Consider the following 21,901-nt stretch of genomic DNA (forward strand, 5'->3'; position numbering starts at 1 on the left):
TTCTTTTTTTAAAAAAGGATTTTTTTAATCTATTTAGAGAGAGCAAGAGTGTGGGGGGCTGGCAGAGGGAGAGGGAGAGAGAGAATCTCAAGCAGGCTCCATGCTCTGTGGATCTCTGTTTCACAATACTGAAATCATGACCTGATCAGAAATCAAGAGTTGCATGCTTAATTGAGCTACCCAGGTGCCCTGTGACTGCCAGTACTCTTGAAGTCAAGTTGAATAAGGAGGTTAGAGAAGAATCTCAACATTCATCAAATAAACTTTAAATTAATTCTCATTTCATGTAGTATCCTAACTTGATTGTTCCTGGTATCCCTTATATCAGAGACCCAATGGGGATGTCTGGGTGGCTCAGTGGTTTAGCGCCTGCCTTTGGCCCAGGGCATAATCCTGGAGACCCGGGATCGAGTCCTGCATTGGGCTCCCTGCATGGAGCCTGCTTCTCCCTCTGCCTATGTCTCTGGCCTCTCTCTCTGTGTGTGTCTCTCATGAATAAATAAATAAAATTAAAAAAAAATCAATATCTGGGTGGCTGGAGATGTCTAACTGCTTTATAAACTTTTTATTATGAAAACCTTAGGTAAGTACAAGTAGAGAGTAGTTCTTAATGTATAGTAACTAATTCATGACTGATCTTTTTATCTGTTATTTTGAAGCAATCTTCAACATCATTATTTCATTTACAAATATTTCAATATGTATTCATAAAGGCAAAAGACATTTTTAAAAAACAAAGAACAATACCACCATCATTGAACAAAAATATAATTAACAGTAATTTCTCATTATAGTCACATAGTTTAATCATTGTTCAGATTTTCCTCATTGTTTCATTAATGGTTCCCATTTCCACCCCATAGCATGTTTGACTCATGATCTAAATTAAGATCTACATATTGCTTGCTACATCTTATAAATTTCTTAATCTCTCCCCCCACCTTCAAATGTTCTTGCTATCTCTGAATCTCTGGCTCTTTTACTCTCTTGCTTTCTCTATCCTCTTGCAAATTGCTTGTTGAAGAAACAGAGTCAACTGTCCTATCATTTTTCAGTCTGGACTTTGCTGATTATGTCCTTGTGGTATCTTTAATATGTTATGGTGTCTCATCTATTTCCTAAAAACTACAACCTAATAGCTGGATTTAGATGCTTTGTTAGACAAATTATTGCAAATTTGTGTGTGTGTGTGCGCGTGTGCGCACATGCAAGCATTAGGGGGGCAAGACTACTTTAGAAGTGTTGCATACTTCTGTCATGAGGCACTAATGTCTTCTCTCTCTCTTTTTTTAAAGATTTTATTTATTTATTCATGACACACACACACACACACACACACATACACACACACAGAGGCAGAGACACAGGCAGAGGGAGAAGCAGCCTCCATGCAGAAGCCTGATGTGGGACTCGATCCCAGGTCTCCAGGATCACGCCCCAGACTGAAGGTGCACTAAGCCTCTGAGCCAGCCGGGCTGCCCACTAATGTCTTCTCTTTTGTGTTGTTAGGCACCGATTCATTGCCTGGATCCTTAAATTAATTTGGGGTTACAAAGTGAAGATATTCTAATTTTATTCCATCTCTTTTCATTAACTAGAAAACTTCTATAAACCTATCTCCTGCCCTTCTCCAAGAAGCTTTTTGGTTCCTGTAGATGTGGTTTCTATAGAAAGGCAGGATGACTGTTTCTTTCCCTCATTCTCCTATTTTCACAGTAATGAATCAGTTCCTTCACATCCTCCAAAGGAGGCTAATAAATTATTGTTGCTGTTGTGGTTATTATTATTATTTCTTTTCCTCTTCCTCCTTCTCATCTTTCTCTTCCTCCTCTTCTTCCTCTTGTTGCATAAGGTGGAAGTTCTTGCAGTTTGTACCTGAGTGAGGGCTTTAAAGAGCAGAGTAGTGTACACACAGGGAGAGCAATGAAAACAACCCCATTACTTAAAGCCACAGTAACCTGGGGCTTGTGCTGCTATCATGTAACCTAGCCTTTGTTTGCTAACATGCTGTGAACGTAGACTAAGTTACTCAGAAGAATGTGGTACTAACATCTCTATTTAGACAGTTAAGAACAAAAAGCTATAGATGATTGATTAAAAAAATTTATGGCTATTTTAAATCCAAGCTTCAGTTCATGAAGGATGAAATTTTATAGTACTTTCAGGGAGAGATTTTTGGAGGAATACATTCTTCACATCCTCGATACATATGGTTAAATCACAGGAAACAAATAAAGCTTTATTATTTTTATTTTTAACAAAAACCAATTTTTTTATTTGGTCATTTCTTGTATTTGAAGTATTCCTCGATTACATCCTTTGCCTGAGATTCTTTGCTATAGTCCTTAACCACCACGCAACTGCAACCAAAGACTACGGGGTTTTCCCTTTCTGTCAATTTTACAAAGGCCTACCCATTCCCCTAGTTTCTTATTGTCATCAACCTTGATTAGATTGATTTGGTGTTCAGCACATAGGGCCTCCACCAACTTGATATACGTAGGCTCATCACAGTTGGATGCAAGTACACAAAGATGGGCTTGACGCTTGTCTAAGGCTTTGGCAGCTTTGTGAATTCCACTTGTTATGCTGTTGTGGAAGAGGGCGGTCTCCAGCACCTCTTGAAAGCAGTATTAATGGCGGTAATACCTCCAGCAGCAGTGCCTTCCTCTGCCATGGGGGTGGATTATGAGTGTAGCCGAATCTTGCCTGCACTTGAGCCTCTGCCTCTGCGTGACTTGGCAGCAGCAGAGAAAGAGTAGAAATAAAGCTTTAAATTCTGACTTTGTCCTGGGATCGAGTCCCACATCAGGCTCCCTGCATGGAGCCTGCCTCTCTCTCTGCCTATGTCTCTGCCTCTGTGTCTCTCATGAATAAATAAATAAAAATCTTAAAAAAAAAATAGGGCAGCCCCAATGGCCCAGCGGTTTAGCACCGCCTTTGGCCCGGGTTTTGATCTTGGAGACCTGGGATCGAGTCCTGCATCGGGCTCCCTACATGGAGCCTGCTTCTCTCTCTGCCTGTGCCTCTGCCTCTCTCTCTCTCTCTCTCTCTCTGTGTTTCTCATAAATAAATAAATAAATAAATAAAATCTTTAAAATTAATTAATCAATCAATTAATTAATTCTGACTTTGTGGAAGGGTAATTATCTTTTAATGTAGAGATAAAATATTGTTTTCTTTTTTAAAGAAAAGCAATATGCTTGGATGTTTAAATCTGTTGTATTGTTTTTGCTATCTCTCACTTATGGTGGCTTATTTCCTTAAATGGTTTAGTTGTTTGTTTATTTATTTATTTATTATTTTTTTCAAGAGAGAAGTGAGGAGAGGGCCAGAGGGAGGAGAGAGAGAGAATATTAAGCAGGCTCCACCCCCAGCCAACAGCTGGATGTGGGCTTGATCTCATAGCCCTGTGATTGTGACTTGAGCCAAGTCAAGAGTCGGATGCTTAACTGACTGAGCCACCCAGGTGCCCAGTTTAGTAATTTTAAAAAACAATTCATTAGTACATATTTATTTAAACTTGATCTGTGACATTCCTAAGGGCCTAAATTGGGGATTGTTTATTTCAGGAAGAATTTGCATTTCTTTCTGCCAGACAAAGGATTCTGTAGACCTGAGACTACTTTAGCATTATCCAAGAGTCTGCTTAATTTCTCAGAAGAAGATTCTCATTCAGTTCATCCAGATTTATTTCATCCATATCCTCTATTTCAGCTCATTTTTCTTCTCTTGCCCTTAGAGCTTTCCCTTACTTACGTGCAAGGTGAAAAATACGTTAAAATAAAATTTTATAGCTTATTCTGGGTCTAGTTGTCTAATAGAGGAGGAATCTTTTTTGCTTGCCGTGAGCAAAAGATCCTAGAAAAGTCATTATTTTTTAACAAAAATATTTTATTTATTTATTTGACACAGAGATAGAACACAAGCACGGGGAGCGGCAGAGGGAGAGAGGAAGACTCTCCACTCAGCAGGGAGCCTGACATGGGGCTCAGTCCCAGTATTCTGGTATCATGACCTGAACCAAAGGCAGATACTCAACTGACCCAGCCACCCAGGTGCCCCTAGAAAAGCCAACTTTTTAAAGATTTAATTTAATTTAATTTATTCATGAGAGACACAGAGAGAGGCAGAGACACAGGCAGGGGGAGAAGCAGGCTCCATGCAGGGAGCCCCATGTGGGACTTGATCCTGGGACCCCAGGATCATACCCCGAGCCAAAGGCAGATGCTCAACTGCTAAGCCACCCAGGCATCCCTAGAAAAGTCTTTTTTTTTTTTTTTTTTTAAGATTTATTTATTTATTTATTCATGGAAGTCAGACAGAGAGAGAGAGAGAGGCAGAGACACAGGCAGAGGGAGAAGCAGGCTCCATGCAGGGAGCCCGACATGGGACTCGATCCCAGGACTCCAGGATCACACCCTGGGCCTGAAGGCAGCGCCAAACTGCTGAGCCATCCGGGCTGCCCTAGAAGAGTCATTCTTAAGACATCACATGTACTTAGAATACTGTGTTCCATTGATAATAATGATATATTACATTCATATAATGCAGGTTTAAAGAATTTTCACATATCTTATTTATTTTCCATAGCAAAAAAGTAAGGTTTTTATCTTAAAAACAAAGGTAGGCAAAAAAAAAAAAGAAAAAAGGTAGGCATGTTTGTTATTAAAACTAATTATTTTCAAGAATGGGCAATTGGCTTTGTAAATCATAATCCAAGGAGGATATTTTGATTCTTACTTATAAAAATATCTCATTTGTTATAGTAACAACTATTCCATGCAGCAACAGAGAACATCCTTACAATGGATAAAGAAAGAATATAAAACTGTATTTTTAATGATTATAATTATGCCAGGTACAATTCATATTACAATTATATAAGTATCAGAAATGGATTTGCCAAAAATAAAAACACTTTATTGAAATTGTGGTATTGTGCAAATTTTATTCATTTTATTGTAGTGTTGTAGTGTTTTATTCAAAGGGAATTAATCTCCCAGTTTTTATTAAAGTATATACATTTGTACAGGGAAAGAAGTCTAAGATGGTGGGTTGTGTTCATTTATAGATCAAAGTCTTAACCATTATTATCTCTAGGTAGTGAGATTTCAAATGATTAAAAAATATTCTTAAAAATAATTTTTTAAAAAAAGATTTATTTATTTTAGAGATTGTGTGTGAGCAGGGGTGGGGCAGAGAGAGAGAGAGAGTCTCAAGTAGACTCCTTGCTGAGCATGGAGCCCCTCACAGGGGTGAATCTCATGACTCTGAGATCATGACTTGAGCTGAAACCAAGAGTCGGATACTCAACCCACTTAGGCACCCCTTAAAAAATTATTATGATATTTTTATAATATTCAGTTTTTAAAAATAATTTATTAATGTTATCATTATAAAAATGATAAAGATATTTTCATTTTGGAAAAATGTCTTATGTGCTATAAAGTCTAGGCTTTGACTTAAAATTTTATTATTTAGTGGGGCTGAGGAAAATTTATGTATAAAGGAAAAAGAAATTTATAACAAATCTCCATAAGGCTTACCTCTGTCATAAAAGTACAGAAAAATTGAAGACTAAATTTCTCAGATGTTGAGTAAGAATCATTTGGCTTCAGAAGATCATATAGTATACTCAAATTTTTGAACATTTAACAGTAAACATGAAGCATTTAAATAAATATTTTCCTGACTTATGTACTTTATTAGAGGAATTAACATTTACTAAGGTAAGAGCCAGGTAATTTATATACATGATGTTTAATGTCATAATCATCTCACAATGACCCAGTAGTGCTGGTGTATCCTTCATCTTTTATGTTTGCGAAAATTGAGAATCGAGAGATTAAACAAGTAGAGCAAGGTCATTTAACTGGAAATGGAAGAATTAGAATTTAAACCTAGTTTTGAAGGATTTGAAAGGCTTTGCTTGGGGATCCCTGGGTGGCTCAGTGGTTTAGCACCTGCCTTTGGCCCAGGGCACCATCCTGGAGTCCCGGATCGAGTCCCGTGTCGGGCTCCCAGCATGGAGCCTGCTTCTCCCTCTGCCTGTGTCTCTGCCTCTCTCTCTCTCTCTCTCTATCTATCATGAATAAATAAATAAAATATTTTTAAAAAAGAAAGGCTTTGCTTTGTCCAGTGTGGCCTCCCATGATAAGTGGACCCTTCTTGCTATTTATCTTACTTGGTTTTGCTCTGTATTTATACCATTTTCACTTGGCACTTGGTTATTTCAACAGAGATATTGGAAACTACACATAAAAGTTGATTAGTTGTAATTCTTATAAGATTTGAGAGATCTCTCCCCCCTTCTCCTTTTTTGGCAGTCCACAAATGGTTAAACTTGATGAAATACTAATGAAGAATTACAGAGTTATTTGTTTGACTTTGCCACTTGGGACACTTGGCAAATGAGACAATTCATCTCAGTGTGCAGCTAGTCTCATTTCTTAAAGAAAATTAATTAATGCAGTTTGTCTTCCTCCCATATCTCTGATTATAGTCCTTTTATTATACCTTCACTTTCCTGCTTTACTTTTCTTCCCTGGAAATATCTGTTTTTCAAGGCTCTCTGGTTTCTTTCCACCTGATAAGTAAAAGCAATTTTCCTCAGTATGAGTGTATATTTGTAATTTTAGAACACTTTAGACCAGACAAAGACATTTGTGCAGTATCCATAGGAAGAAAATTCCATACTAAAGAATTTCAAAGGCGTTAACCCCTCTTTTAAAGTGATTTAATCAATTTTATAATTGTCTTTATTATTCTTTGTCTTCTTTTGGCAAGATGGGTTAGTATTGTGTATATTTTACCACAATTGTCTTCCACTATAACAGCTCATTACTTAAATTTATTAACAGTGTAATTTTGTTTTTAATACCTTTACATTTAAAAAAATAGTAATATCTATGACTTGGGGGCCATAATTTAGTGGTTTTTGAAGAAGAGGGAGTTGTTTTCTATAATTTTAACAGTTATAACCAGAAATGCAATTTCTTTTCAGAAAATGGCTTGAGCAGTTTATTACTCAGTCTCTTTGAATATATTTTTTCTCTATTTTCACAGTGGACTTCTCATTTTAGAGGTAGAATGACTACATGCTCATTTTCTTTTTCTTTTGATACTCATCTGAAAAACTGGGACTTAAGAAAATCTAACATTTAAATCACTTTTAACATTTTTTTTCGCTCCACAGACCCACCAAGAAATCAGTTTGAAAAAAAATCAGATTGTTATCAATCATCTCCCATACCAGTGTTGTATAAAAAATTTTTAATCATGCTAGTGAGAACATGGAGAATTGGCATGAATATATTTAAAGTCAACCAAATGAGAAAAGATATGGGAAAGAATGGGTGGAAGGGAAGTCAATTAGGAATTAAGCAAGGTCCTTGTGTAAAGATAGCAGTTTGTATTTTTATATTAAAATTAAATAAAGGCTATACACAAGTCACTGATACAGATTATTCTGGTTTTAGGTTATATTATAATATATATAGAATATTGACTTACATATAACTAAAAATGAAATGGAATGGAATGGCTTGATTCATTTATGATATGATACCAGTTTAACAATGGAAGGATTTTATTTTTCCTAAGATTTGGTAGCCTTTCTAATTTTCTCATCAGACTAGGTTTTAGAGTTATTGAATCATTTCATTCAGTCACAACCTTTTAAAAAATGTTGACTCTATGTAGATTACAGAAATACTGTTCCATTATTTGCCTCTGTGATTGCTGATGTCTGGCAGTTGAAGGAATAGTAACCTTTAAAATGAAATAACCCTGTCATAATATCATGGCAGAAAACTGACAGGATAGTAAAAATATACTGGACTTTGAGGGGCATTCTAGGGGGAGCAATTTACAGATATTTTTATTAGGGAGATTTACAGATGCTGTGCTATTCCGTGTACTTAGTGTCAAGCTGAAGAGATGGATCAGACACATAAATCATGTTTGAGGATTCTAAGATAACCTGGAAGAGTGTAGATTTCAGAGAATAGTTGTGAGGTTGGTCTGCTTGCTGTTCTTTTCTCTTAACCTTTTACTTACTTACTCTTGTATATACTTTCATTGGATTTTTTCAGTGCATATCTACATAGTTTTGTCATTCAGGTTTCTTTTGGGGTTGGAGTTATGGAGGGTTTTCCTGTCTGACCCAGGCTAAAGTATCATGAGTTTAATATGCATGAGAATGATCTTTGGGAGAAGACCCAGGGAGCAGATGAAGAGAATAATAGACTTAGACTTAGGGCGTGAGTATAGGGTACATTTTTGAGGTTGTCTATCCCCGAGGCTTCCAGGGGGAGATCAGGGGAGCTCCAGATATTGAAAATGACAAACCATGGTTTGCCTGTTTTTACAAATACCTTTGATATTCTGAAATGCTAAATCCTAAAGCTTTTAATAAAACTTTTGGGTGATGACTCTAGCAGAGCTTTTGAAGAGCAAGGACAAAAGGCTATTGCTTATCAGTCCTTATAGAATTGAATTATGTATTATGAAAAAATATAACCTCATATTAACTTTTCACCAGCCCTGTTGTGAAGTGGTATATTTCATGTCACTTTTTGTATGTGTAGCCAATCATTTCAGAATTTTTTTCTACTTCTTCAGTATCCTTTTAAATTTCATATTGGATCATATACTTAATAGTAAGCTACAAACCGAATTTCTCCCTCCAGTGATTATGAATTAAGTTTATATTGTACAGTTCTTCTTTCATTGCTCAAGGATTCTTCTGGCATTACCTGGACCTCATAGCAGAGAAAACTATTCTATGTTACCTCTTCTGATATCAAGTAATGATTGGGTAAGATTATCTCACAACAGTGATCTAAATAAACTTATGGCTTACTTAAGTTTAGAAGAACCACAAGTTCTCTGAAAAGTCTTAAGTTCAAATGGGTAAAATGGCAACTATTTTTTTTTTTTTTAAGATTTGTCCATTTATTTTAGAGACAGAGAGAGAGAAAGTGAGCACATGGGGAGGGGCAGCAGGAGAGAATCTCAAGCAGACTTTCTGCAAATCAAGGAGCCCAACTGAGGGCTCCATCCCAGGATGCTGAGATCATGATCTGAGCCGAAACCAAGAATTGGACACTCAACTGACTGAGCCACCCAGGCATCCCTGCATGTTCTTTCTTAGAATATTCATCTAGCTGATACCAATACTTGTTGTGAGGTGGAATGTCCAGGTTCACATTTCAGCTTTGCTACTTACTGATTGTATTATGTTAGACAAGTTATTTCAGCTCTTTTTGTTTAGATCCCACATTTGTAAAATGTGAATAATGTTATTTCTCATCTAATAGAGTTGTTAGGAGTATCAAAAGAAATAATACATAAAGCATTTAGAACAGAGCCTGGTATATACTACTCAATAAATGTTAATATAAAAATATATAATTAAATATATGTATTCAATTAAATATATTTAAACATGTTAGAACAGAATTTCCTTTATTGTTTCAGTCATTAATTTTTGAGCATGTACAGTGTTCAGGGTATTGCCTGTAGAAAGTTCTTTGGAGTTGGAAAGATGATTTAGACATAGATTCTTTCTTCGTGTTGATATAAGATGGTGTAATAATAAGTTTGGTTTATAAAAAATACTTTATAGGTTTATCTGTTCATTTATTCATTTATTTAATAAAGTATCTGCTATGTTATAGGGATTTTTTTTTTTTTACGTATTTGGGATATAACAAAACAAACCAGATTTCTGCTGTCAAATAACTTACATGTTTGTGAGAGGAAGCCAATGATAAATACGCTAGAAAAATCATCCCATATAGTGATAAGGCTTTAAGAAAATAAAATATTTGATGAGATAGAGAGTGATGTGGACTCAGTGAGGAGATAACGTTTTAAACTGAGACCTGAATGACAAGATGGAGCTAGCTACATACAGATTTGGGGACAAAGCTTCCTGATAGAGGAAACAACAAATGCAAAGACTCTAGAGAAAATAACCTTGGAATACTTGAAGTACAAAAAGATTAGTGTGCAGGAACATGGAGAGCAAAGAGTTGTGATAGGCAATGGTGTCAGGGAGTTTGGTAGAGATCAAGTCACAAGGCTTTGCAGTAGGCTGTGGTAAGGTGTTTGGATTTCATTTAAGTGTAGTGGTATACTTGAAGAGTTTTAAGCCTCAGAGTGCCACCATCTGATAAGTGCTTTAAAAAGATCACTGTGAGGGGCGCCTTGGTGGCTCAGTCAGTTAAGCGTCTACTTTCGGCTCAGGTTGTGATCGTGGGATCCTGGGATAGAGCCCTGCATCAGGGTCCCTGCTCATCTGGGAGCCTGCTTCTCCCCCTGCTTGCGTGCTCTCTCTCTCTGTCAAATAAATAAATAAAAATAAATTTAAAAAAATCACTGTGATTGCTCTGCAGATTATAGGAGATCAAGAAAGAAGATCACTTAGGAGGAGTGTCTTACTGCAGTGGTTTGAGTGAGTGATAGTAAGGACCAGAACTAGGGAAGTCGTAGTAGAGAAGGAAAGATGAGGGCTTTAGTTGTAGAGCTGACAAGACCAGGTGGTAGGATGGACATGGGGAGAAGAGAAATGTAAGAATCAAAGATGAACCCTAAGTTTTAACTTTTGAGTGATCAGTTGGATAGAGGTGCTATTTATTGTAATAGGAAGACTGGAAGAGGTTCAGATATAGCAAGGAAAATATGAAATTATGTCTTGTCCTTGTTAAAGTTGAAATGCTCTGAAACATCTAACTGGAAATGTTTTGGAGGCAATTGGATACAAGAGTCTATACCTTAGTAGAGAGTATAATTTGGAAGTCCTAAGCATATAGATGATAGAAATAAGTGAAATCACCTGGGGACAGAGTGTGGGTGGAAAATATGTTAAGAACTAGTGTTCTGCAGTGGCACCTGGGTGGCTCAGTGGTTGTGTCTGCCTTTGGTTCAGGTGGTGATCCCGGGGTCCCAGGATTGAGTCTCACATCGGGTTCCCTGTGGGAAGTCTGCTTCTCTCTCTGCGTATGTCTCTGCATCTCTATGTCTCTCATGAAAAAAAGACATAAAATTGTAAAAAAAAAATAAAAGAACTAGTGTTCTATAATGCAGAATTTTGTTCTAAAAGTTATGTTGTTTGTGAAAAAAGAAAAGTCAATAAATAGTTAATAAGGGGGTTTGAGTTGAGATTGAAGAAATATCAGAGGCAAATTTTAGATGAAGAAACTTAAGAAAGTTGATTTGATTTTAGCCAGGATGTTGGGTTTTGTTTATATCCTGGGTTTTTTTTATATAAATAAAATATTATAAACTTTAATGAAAAATGGTACCTTTAGTCATTTTGTTAGGTCTTTCACTATAATAGTGGACTTTGAATCAGTCAATTTTATCTGTGTAAAAATCCCATTTTTACTATGCTCTATGTGATTTTTTTTTTAAAGATTTTATTTATTTGAGAGAGAGTGTGTGAGAGAGAGAGAGCACTAGCAGGGTGAGGGGCATAGGTGAAGCAGACTAGTCGCTGAGCAGGGAGTCTGATGTGGGGCTTGGTCCTGGGACTCCGGATCAAGCAGATGCTTAACTGACTGAGCCACCCAGGCACCCTTATCTGTGTGATCTTTAACATTTGCTTTATCAAAGTCTTTGTTTCTCATGTGTAAGCTGGAAATGAGGATACTTACCCATATTATATATATATTTCTCTCTATATTCATACATATGTATATGATAAATATTATATATATTTTTACTAACTATACCAGGCATGTACTAGGCACTCAAAAGATAGCTTTATGATGTTCAGTGTTGAGCTAAAATTCTTTTTGTATATTACTACTCTTCAATACACATTGTGTTGATCCTAGTGTTCCTTAGCAATGTAGATGGTGATCCTGGTTTGAGGTATAAATTTCTGATTTCTCACTTCAGCTGTATAAACTGGGGCTATTCTGTAAAGTAGGATTATGGATAGCCATTTTTTCACTCAACTAAATTGATTGAAAGGTAGCCAAGGCACTATGTCATTGCAGTGTTATGTTTGGGGTTTTTAGCTACCTCTTAGAGACTTCCAGGTGTACTATTCAAAACATATTTCTTAAACTTTAGACCAGAAGGAACCTTAGACATAATTTCTCCCCTCCTCCTCCTCCACCACACTTTCTGAAATTGAGATACAGAAAAGGTAATTGTCTTGCTCAAGATAGTAGAGCAGGAAGTAGTATTGTCCTAACCCTTAGCCAAGTGTATTTGTGTCACATTTGGATTTTAATACTTTATCTGAGTTCATAATTTGCTGGTTACAATGTTTTAGAAATGGATGGTTTGAGATTATAGAGTCTTGACATTACACAACATTTTATTTGATGATTACCCCTAAACTGTAATCATATCAGAAATGTAGGTTTGTTGCCACAGGGCATACTCACTAGTATCGGCTCAGGTTGTGAGCCGATGGTGAATTCAGCAGAATTCACCAGATGGCCTTTATTTTGTATTGAGCAAAATAAATAGCAAGAATCTTTACATAAAGTCACCAGTCTGAATTAGCATGCAGAAAAAAGTCACAAAGGGAATATTATTCTAGCCAAAAAGATGAAAGTACTTTGAAAAAAATGTCATATAAGCAGTGACGTTTCATAAAAAATGTTTCACCGACTGTTGAGGTGTCTAAAAGCATTTAATGATCTCATTTCATATGTTTATATATCAGAGAGGCCTTTCCTGACCACTCTGTAAAATAGCACATTCCCATAACTCTCTGTGTACCTATTCTACTTAATTTTTTTTAATCCGTCAGTTACCACTATCTGATAAGACATTTGTATGTATATACATTTACCTATATAATTAGTAATTAACTAGTTTGTGATTTTTCTTTCACACTAGAATGTCAGCTTCATGAGAACAGGGACTTTATCTAGCCCATGATTGGTGCTTAAAGTGGTTGTTTGGCTGTGGAAAACAGTTTTGCAGTTTCTAAAAATTAAATGTAGGATTACCCCATGACCCTGCAATTTTACTCCTAGGTGTATGCCCAAAAGAACTGAAAAAAAAAAAACAAACTCAAATAAATATATATGCATCCATGTTTATAACAGCACTACTGCAGTAGCCAGTACATCCATCCAATGGATAAGTGGCTAAACAAACTGATATATACATACAATGAAATGTTATTTAGCCATAAAAAGAAATGACAGTTTGACACATACTACAACATGAATGCGCCTTAAAAGCATTCTACTGAGTGAGAAAAGCTAGACTTAGAAGGTCACATATTATATGATATTTATATGAATTTGTCCAGAATAGACAAATCCATAGAGACAGAATACACATTGATGGGGCTGAAGGACAGGGGCAAAAGGAGAGAAACTGCTTAATGGGTGTGGGGTTTTACTTTGGAATTATGGAAGTGTTTTGGACCTAGATAGAGGTAGTAGTTGCACAACATTGTAAATGTACTAGATGCCACCGAATTGTTTCCTTTAAAATGGTTAGTTTTATGTTATATGAATTTTACCTCAATAAATTATTTTTTATTTTATTTTTAAAAATTAAAAAAATATTTATTTATTTATTTAGAGGGGGAGGAGCAGAGCAAGGGGGAGAAGTAGACTCCCTGCTGAGCAAGGAAGGAGCCTGATGCAGGGCTTGATCCTGGGACTTTGGGAGATGCTTAACTGACTGAGCTACGTAGGTGCCACAACAAATTATTTTTTAAAATGCTTGCTTGCTGAACAATCAGTGTGACCAGTTTGAATGTTTGCTATGTATAGGGTACTGTATAAGGTTACCAATTGTTAGCTCTGGGATCTGAGCAAAATAGGAGAGTAGGAACAAACAATGATTAGACTAAAATTCTACAGAAGTTTTTGATTCATATGGGAGAAGGAAAATACTTGATTGACATGGAGCACACATAGAGATAGTTCCTAAAACCTGATGTAACATGAGAGATAGAGTAGAATAAGACTGTGGTGCATATTGAATCTCTGTGACTGTGACGTTCACTTATCAAGTTCAGAAATGCTAATTCTTCAGCTCTTTCCTTCCCAAGAGACTGACTGCCTGTATGACAGAGCTCATTTTACCTACCCTTCCTTACTTTATCCTTATTCTGGATCCTACATTACAGCTGAAATCTTTCCAGCTTGGAGGTGCAGTGGAAGCATTGCAGCCCAAATCTATACTTTAATTGGCTAGAAGTATCACTGTTGAGTGACATGATCTTTCTTCCTAGGGGAATGAAGGAGAACAGTACCAAGAAATTAATCCAAATTCTGCCTCAACATTTGAATCCAGTCATTTTATCCCAGCAGCTAGAAAAGCTTGTCCTTCTTCAAAATAGAACAAATTTCCTATTCCCATCTTTTCACCAAGTTTCATTCTGTAGCTTTGTTGGCCTCTGCTGTCACATGCAAACTTTCTGCATTTTGCTAATCAGAATCCAGATAAATTTGGATTTTTTTAAGTTATAACCAAGTGTCCAGATTTGGTGTTTTCCATACTACAGTATAGCCTTTTATATATGTTCTGTAGTCACAAAGTACTTTTTTCCCTTAATTTTCCCATGTTCCCTTTCCTGTTTATATGCCCATTTTTTTTTTTAAGATTTATTTATTTATTCATACTGAGAGAGAGAGAGAGGCAGAGACATAGGCAGAGGGAGAAGCAGGCTCCATGCAGGGAGCCTGAAGTGGGACTCGATCCCGGGTCTCCAGGATCACACCCTGGGCTGCATGCGGCACTAAACCGCTATGCCACCGGGCTGCCCAATATTCCCATGTGTTTAATTATTAGCAGTGATTTCCCTATTATAGGCATCTCTCAAAATGGGGGAATATCTAAGCAGTAAGCCCAGGGTTATTCTCATATGTAGATTGTAACTGCTTTTCTATGGAAATTAATAATGAACAACTAAAATTTCTGTGGTATGTCACCTGTCATGTAAGTAACAGAAATAAAAGTTAAAAAGAAACATTTCACTCTTTTAAAAGTACCGTCTTGAAATAGTTAGATTTTTATGTTGCATAAACTTTATAGATGTAATGCAATATATAACAAAAATAGAATAACAGAGTAGAATCATGGTTAAAGAGCACAGGTTTTTGGAATCAGACCTGAACTTGTATCGCTTCTCTATTATTAGCTGGCTGTGTGACCTTGGACAACCATTTAACCTCTATAATCTTCAGTTTATCCATTTACAGAATGAGGATGATCAACCTATCTGGTGTGTAAAGCCCTTTAAAAAAAAATGGGATCTGACATGTCATCACGAGTGATTATTCTTTTAAATGAATGAATTTGAAAATACAATAGGAAAACCTGCAAGGTAACTTCTCTTTTTTGCAGCTGTGAACACTTGACTGCATTTTCACCTTCTTGGTTTGCTTTCCTCCCTAGCTATTCCTGCCATCGTTTCATTTGATAGGAAACAGTCTTAAGAGCATAGAAAAGCATTAAAAGTAGGCTAATCTACAAATGAAATGCCTCTTCCTCCTCCAGAACCTCAGTTTTTGACTTGGTTCTTATGTACGTATGCAAATGAAACTCTGAAGAACTGTGGAGAGGACCTAAATAAAACATTGGTTTACCAGTCATCAGATTGTTAGTGTGCTAGAGAAATGTGCCAGACTGCTTTTGACAGAACCAGAATGAAAGGCTTTTTAAACAGCATGCCAAATACTAATTAATTTTTTGAGCATTTCAAGATCCTACTGAGCTTATATTCCTAAGTCTTTCTGTAGAGTCTGTGACCTGATATTATTGCCAGAAAGTTGATGATGAGGTCAGAAGTGTAAGATCTTAGTTTTATAGAAAGATAGTTGGCATAAAACCTTGGGCTCTATGCAGAGCTTAGTTACATGAGAAACAAGTGTCTGAAGAACAAGAGAAAGAAAATTGTTGGATATGTTTGCAAGAATTTTCCTAACTCATTAAACAAATGCTTTTAGAATGAATGCTTGTAGCAGCACTCTTGTTTCTCATATATAGCCTTTGTGAGATTGCTGTGGTAATCATTGTGACTGACAGTTCACATCTGGAGACTTGTCAAATCTGCATATTGATAACCCCCATTTGGCTTTGCCTCTTCTGTAACATGAGCTTGTTGTTTGCCTTTTTCTCTCCCTCAGGAAGGAGATGCCCAATCTGATATAGGTAAAAATGGTGTCTTTCTATAGTTTTATTTTTCATTTCTTATATTATTCAGTAAATATTTTAAAAATATGAATGGGTTCATTTTAACAAAAGCTTAGAGGGGGAGGGAAGAAAGAGGATAGCACGAGGGACTGGAATGGGGGTGGAGGAAAAGGAAACGGAACGGAAGAGATAAATTGAGAACGGATGATAGAATGACAAAGATGAGGAGACTAGGAGTACTGGATAGAAGAGTGGTGGTTATTTTGAGGGTAGTGTCAGAATTTACTCACTTGTCATTTTAAGCTTTGAGATTCTGATTATCACCTGTTACCCACTGTCCTTTGAAAATGTTTAAGTAGTTTTGATTCACCAGCATTATTTTTATTTTTTTTATTGGAGTTCAATTTGCCAACATATAGCATAACAACCAGTGCTCATCCCATCAAGTGTGCCCCTCAGTGCCTGTCACCCAGTCACCCCAACCCCCCGCCCACCTCCCTTTCTACTACCCCTTGTTCGTTTCCCAGAGTTAGGAGTCTCTCATGTTCTGTCACCTTCATGATATTTCCCACTCATTTTCTCGCCTTTCCCCTTATTCCCCTTCACTATTTCTTATTCCGCAAACGAATGAGACCATATAATGTTTGTCCTTCGCCGATTGACTTGCTTCACTCAGCGTTATACCCTCCAGTTCCATCCAAGTTGAAGCAAGTGGTGGGTTTTTGTTGTTTCTAATGGCTGAGTAATATCCCATTGTATACATAGACCACATCTTTATCCATTCATCTTTCGATGGACGCCGAGGCTCCTTCCACAGTTTGGCTATTGTGGACATTGCTGCTATAAACATCGGGGTGTAGGTGTCCTGCCGTTTCACTGCATCTGTATCTTGGGGTAAATCCCCAGCAGTGCAATTGCTGGGCCATAGGGCAGTTCTATTTTTAACTCTTTGAGGAACCTCCACACAGTTTTCCAGAGTGGCTGTATCAGTTCACATTCCCAACAGTGCAAGAGGGTTCCCCTTTCTCCACATCCTCTCCAACATTTGTTGTTTCCTGTCTTGTTAATTTTTACCCTTCTCACTGGTGTGAGGTGGTATCTCATTGTGGTTTTGATTTGTATTTCCCTGATGGCAAGTGATGTGGAGCATTTTCTGATGTGCATGTTGGCCATGTCTATGTCTTCCTCTGTGAGATTTCTGTTCATGTCTTTTGCCCATTTCACGATTGGATTGTTTGTTTCTTTGCTGTTGAGTTTAATAAGTTCTTTATAGGAGATCCCTGGGTGGCTCAGCGGTTTAGCGCCTACCTTTGGCTCAGGGAGCGATCCTCGAGTCCCGGTATCGAGTCCCCGGATCGAGTCCGGTGTCGGGCTCCCGGCATGGAGCCTGCTTCTCCCTCTGCCTCTCTCTGTGTGTCTATCATGAATGAATAATAAAATCTTTTTTTAAAAAAAGCTCTTTAGAGATCTTGGATACTAGCCCTTTATCTGAGAGGTCATTTGCAAATATCTTCTCCCATTCTGTAGGTTGTCTTTTGTTGACTGTTTCTTTTGCAGTGCAAAAGCTTCTTATCTTGATGAAGTCCCAATAGTTCATTTTTGCTTTTGTTTCTCTTGCCTTCATGGATGTATCTTGCACGAAGTTGCTGTGGCCAAGTTCAAAAAGGGTGTTGCCGGCTGCTCGGGTGGCTCAGCGGTTTAGCGCCACCTTCAGCCCAGGGCCTGATCCTGGAGGCCTGGGATCGAGTCCCATGTCAGGCTCCCTGAATGGAGCCTGCTTCTCCCTCTGCCTGTGTCTATGCCTCTCTCTCTCTCTCATGAATAAATAAATAAAATATTTTTTTTTAAAAAGGGTGTTGCCTGTGTTCTCCTCTAGGATTTTGATGGATTCTTGTCTCACATTTAGATCTTTCATCCATTTTAAGTTTATCTTTGCATATGGTGTAAGAGAATGGTCTAGTTTCATTCTTCTCTGTGTGGCTGTCCAATTTTCCCAGCACCATTTATTGAAGAGACTGTCCTTTTTCCAGTGGATAGTCTTTCCTGCTTTGTCGAATATTAATTGACCATAGAGTTGAGGGCCCATTTCTGGGTTCTCTATTCTGTTCCATTGATCTATGGATTCGCCGGCTTTATTTATTTATTTATTTATTTATTTATTTATTTATTTACCAGCTTTAATCCTTACTTTGTTAAAGGTCTCTTTCTGGAAGGGGAAATCAGAAGAACCTACTGGAATGGAAATTCTCCTAGATTCAACAAGCAGTGACTGGTTATAAAATCATGTTAAGGTCAGATTTGTCATTTATGATTAGATAGGTCTTTATAGTCCCAAAGGAAAAAAAAACCTTATCCATAAGAGTTTATCGTGAATAAACAATATAGGTACATTAGCACTGAAAGCCACCCTAATGAGGTTGTACTCACCCCTGATGCAAACACTGGAAATGCAGTGGTTATTATGGAAAACCAGCCTGCTTATAGTTCACAACCTAAGCTAAAGTGGCTCTCCTCATTCCATCTACTGTTTGTATATTTTCAAGAGGGACAATTTGATTGGATCAGCTGCATGGAGTACCCTATTTGGTTGTAGTTCTGTGAAGATATCTCAGAGATGTTTCTTCTCCTTTGTACTTAGCCCATGTACATTGCCTTGACTTATGCATTTGAAATTGCTCAGGCAGCTGTGGTTTGAGTTTCTTTATTTTTTGGTTTGAGTCAGACATATGCTAGATGCTGGAAAATCATAAGTGAACAAGATAGGAAGTCCCGTGCATCATAGAGTTTACATTTTGGGAGTGTGAAGGTGGTGACACAGAAAATAAGCAAACAAATGAACAAGGGCATTTCAGATAGTCTTAGTCCAGAGAAAACAGTCATCAGGGCGATGTGCTACAGAGTAATTGGTAGGGTGTTTATTAGAGTGTTTGTTTTGCTTGGTAGTCCATGCAAAGCCTCTCTGAGAAAGTAACATTTTAATTGAGGCCTCAGTGAGCTCTGGCAGACATAGCAGCAAGCACAAAGGCCCTGAGATTGGTTGGCTTAGACTTTTAAAAAAACCCACTTTGGGGGTGCTTGTCTGGCTCAGTCAGTAGAGCATACAACTCTTTTTCTTTTTTTTAATGATAGTCACAGAGAGAGAGAGAGAGAGAGAGAGGCAGAGACATAGGCAGAGGGAGAAGCAAGCTCTATGCACCAGGAGCCCGACGTGGGATTCGATCCCGGGTCTCCAGGATCACGCCCTGGGCCAAAGGCAGGCGCTAAACTGCTGCACCACCCAGGGATCCCGAGCATACAACTCTTGATCTCGGTCGTGAGTTTGAATCCCACCTTGGATGTAAAGATCACTTAAAAATAAAATCTTAAAAAAAATAGAACCCCTTCCCCCACTTTTAATAATGGGAAGATTCAAACATCCAGAAAAGTAGAGACAGTATAATGAACTCTCATGTACTCATCATCAGTTTCAATGATGAAGTTTCCCATCCCCATATTATTTTGACATCATATTATTTTCTAGACATCATATTATTTTATTTAAGAATATTTCAGTATGGTTCTAAAGATAAGGTCTCTTTTAAAAAATATGACCAGACTATTATAACTAATTAGAAAAAAATTTAACACTCTTTTTTAATGTCATTAAATATCTAGTCAGTATTTAACTTCCATTTGTCTCGTAAATGCTTTACCAGTTATCTGTTGTCACAGTTACACAATATAATAGCCACAAAACCTCACAGGTATAAAAGAGTAAACACAGTCTGTGGATCACTGGGTGGTTCTTTTGCTCTAAACTGGATTTGGAGGGATTCACTCATTTATCTATGGTCAGCTTTGGGTGGACTAGGTTGGGCTTTTTCACATATTTAAATCCTTGATTGGGCTGACTTGATTCTGCCCCACATATTTTTTCCTCCATTTGGCAGTGGGCATATTTTCATGATGAAAACAGAGGAACAAGAACAAAGTCTGGTTCTTAGAGAGAAAGTGTGAATGAATGAGTGCTTTTCAAGCCTCTGCTTTCCTCACCTTTGCTAATGTCCCATTGGGAAAAAGCAAGTCAGAGTGGGAGGGTATTATAAGGATGCATGACAAAGTGGTAAATTCAGGAAAGCCATTCATTGAGTTTATTAATGTAGTTACTCTAATACAAATGCTGTACATGATTTTCTTTTGCATTTTGTATGAATCAGAATGCAAATAAAGTCTGCACATTGTAATTATTGTTATTTCTAGGTTCTTCTCCCTACTCTTTTTTTTTTTTTTTTTAAATTTTTTTTATTTGTTTATGATAGTCACAGAGAGAGAGAGAGAGAGGCAGAGACACAGGCAAAGGGAGAAGCAGGCTCCACGCACCGGGAGCCCGACGTGGGATTCGATCCTGGGTCTCCAGGATCGCGCCCTGGGCCAAAGGCAGGCGCTAAACCGCTGCGCCACCCAGGGATCCCTTCTCCCTACTCTTTTTTTAGCTTGTATTTTATTTTTAAAAAGAGAATTGGGAATTTATAATAAACATTGAGAAGGTCAATGTGATTGGAATATAGTAATGAGGGCTAGAAAAATAGGCAAGGTTTTAGAGGATATAGGCTAACTCATTCAATGCCTTATGGATCATGGGAAGGAGCTTGAGTTTTAGTCTAAGAGCAGTTGGGAAATTATGCTGGGTTTGGAGCTGGAGGATGACATGATTTGATTTATATTTTGTTTTTGATAAATCCAAGGTACATTTACATGTAGTAGAAATACACTGATGAATTTTGACAAATGTGTACACTCATGTAACCACTACCGCAATCCAAGATATCAATAATTTCCATTACCCTAGAAAGTGTCCTATTGCCCCTTTTACAGTCAGTCTCTCCTTTTCCAGTCTAGCAACCACCAATCTAATGTCCACATTAGAAGTCACAGATTAATTGTACCTGTTCCAGAACTTCATATTAATGGAACTATTCTGATATATAATTTTGTGTTAGGCTGCTTTCACTCAAAATAATGTCTGTAACATTCAACCTTATTGTTTCAGGCACTATCAATTCATTTATTTTTATTGCTATGTAATATATAATGGTTTGACTATACTGCAGTTTCTTTATTCATGTGTTAATGGACATTTGAGTGGTTTCCAGTTTTTCGACTGTTATGAATAAAGTTGCTATAAACATTTTAATATAAACATGTCTTTTGTAAATATGAAGCAGGCTCCATGCAGGGAGCCTGACAGGGGTCTCCAGGGTCACGCAGGCTCCATGCAGGAAGCCCAAAGCCGGACTCAATCCCAGGTCTCCAGGATCAGGCCCTGGGCTGAAGGCGGCGCTAAACTGTTGAGCCACCCTGGTTGCCCTGTTTCTGTATTTCTTGAGCAAAAACTTAAGAGTGGAATTGTAGAATCATATGAGTTTAGTATATTTCAATTTTATTGCTATTGCTTTTCAAAATTGTACCACCTCATTACTAATCAAGGAAATGTAAATTAAGACCACAGTGAAATACTATGTTCACCTAATAGATTTATACAAGTGCCATTACAGGGGCACCTGGCTGGCTCACTTGGTAGAATGTGTGACTCTTGATCTCAGGGTTGTAAGTTTAAGCCCCATATTAGGTGTAGAGATTACTTGAAAGAAAAAAAAAATTAAGAAAAAAAAAAGGAGTGCTATTGTAGAAGTGTCATGGTGAGAATGTTAACTGGTATAACTGATTTTGAAAATAGTTTGGCAATATTTTGAAAGTTGAATTTAAACTTTATACTCTCCAGCCCAGTGATTTC

At 37.3% G+C, this 21,901-nt stretch overlaps 1 protein-coding gene and 1 pseudogene across 2 annotated transcripts in view; one reads left to right on the top strand and one right to left on the bottom strand.

Annotated features, from left to right (window-relative positions):
- Positions 1–21,901, top strand: part of TTC28 (tetratricopeptide repeat domain 28) — a 616,175-nt gene that overhangs the window by 142,135 nt on the left and 452,139 nt on the right. The gene's annotated exons all lie outside the window — the stretch shown is intronic.
- LOC121475469 lies at positions 2,282–2,677 on the bottom strand (annotated as a pseudogene).

The sequence above is a fragment of the Vulpes lagopus genome, chromosome 14 (genome assembly GCF_018345385.1).
Source record: "Vulpes lagopus strain Blue_001 chromosome 14, ASM1834538v1, whole genome shotgun sequence".
NCBI classification, from domain to species: Eukaryota; Metazoa; Chordata; class Mammalia; order Carnivora; family Canidae; genus Vulpes; species Vulpes lagopus.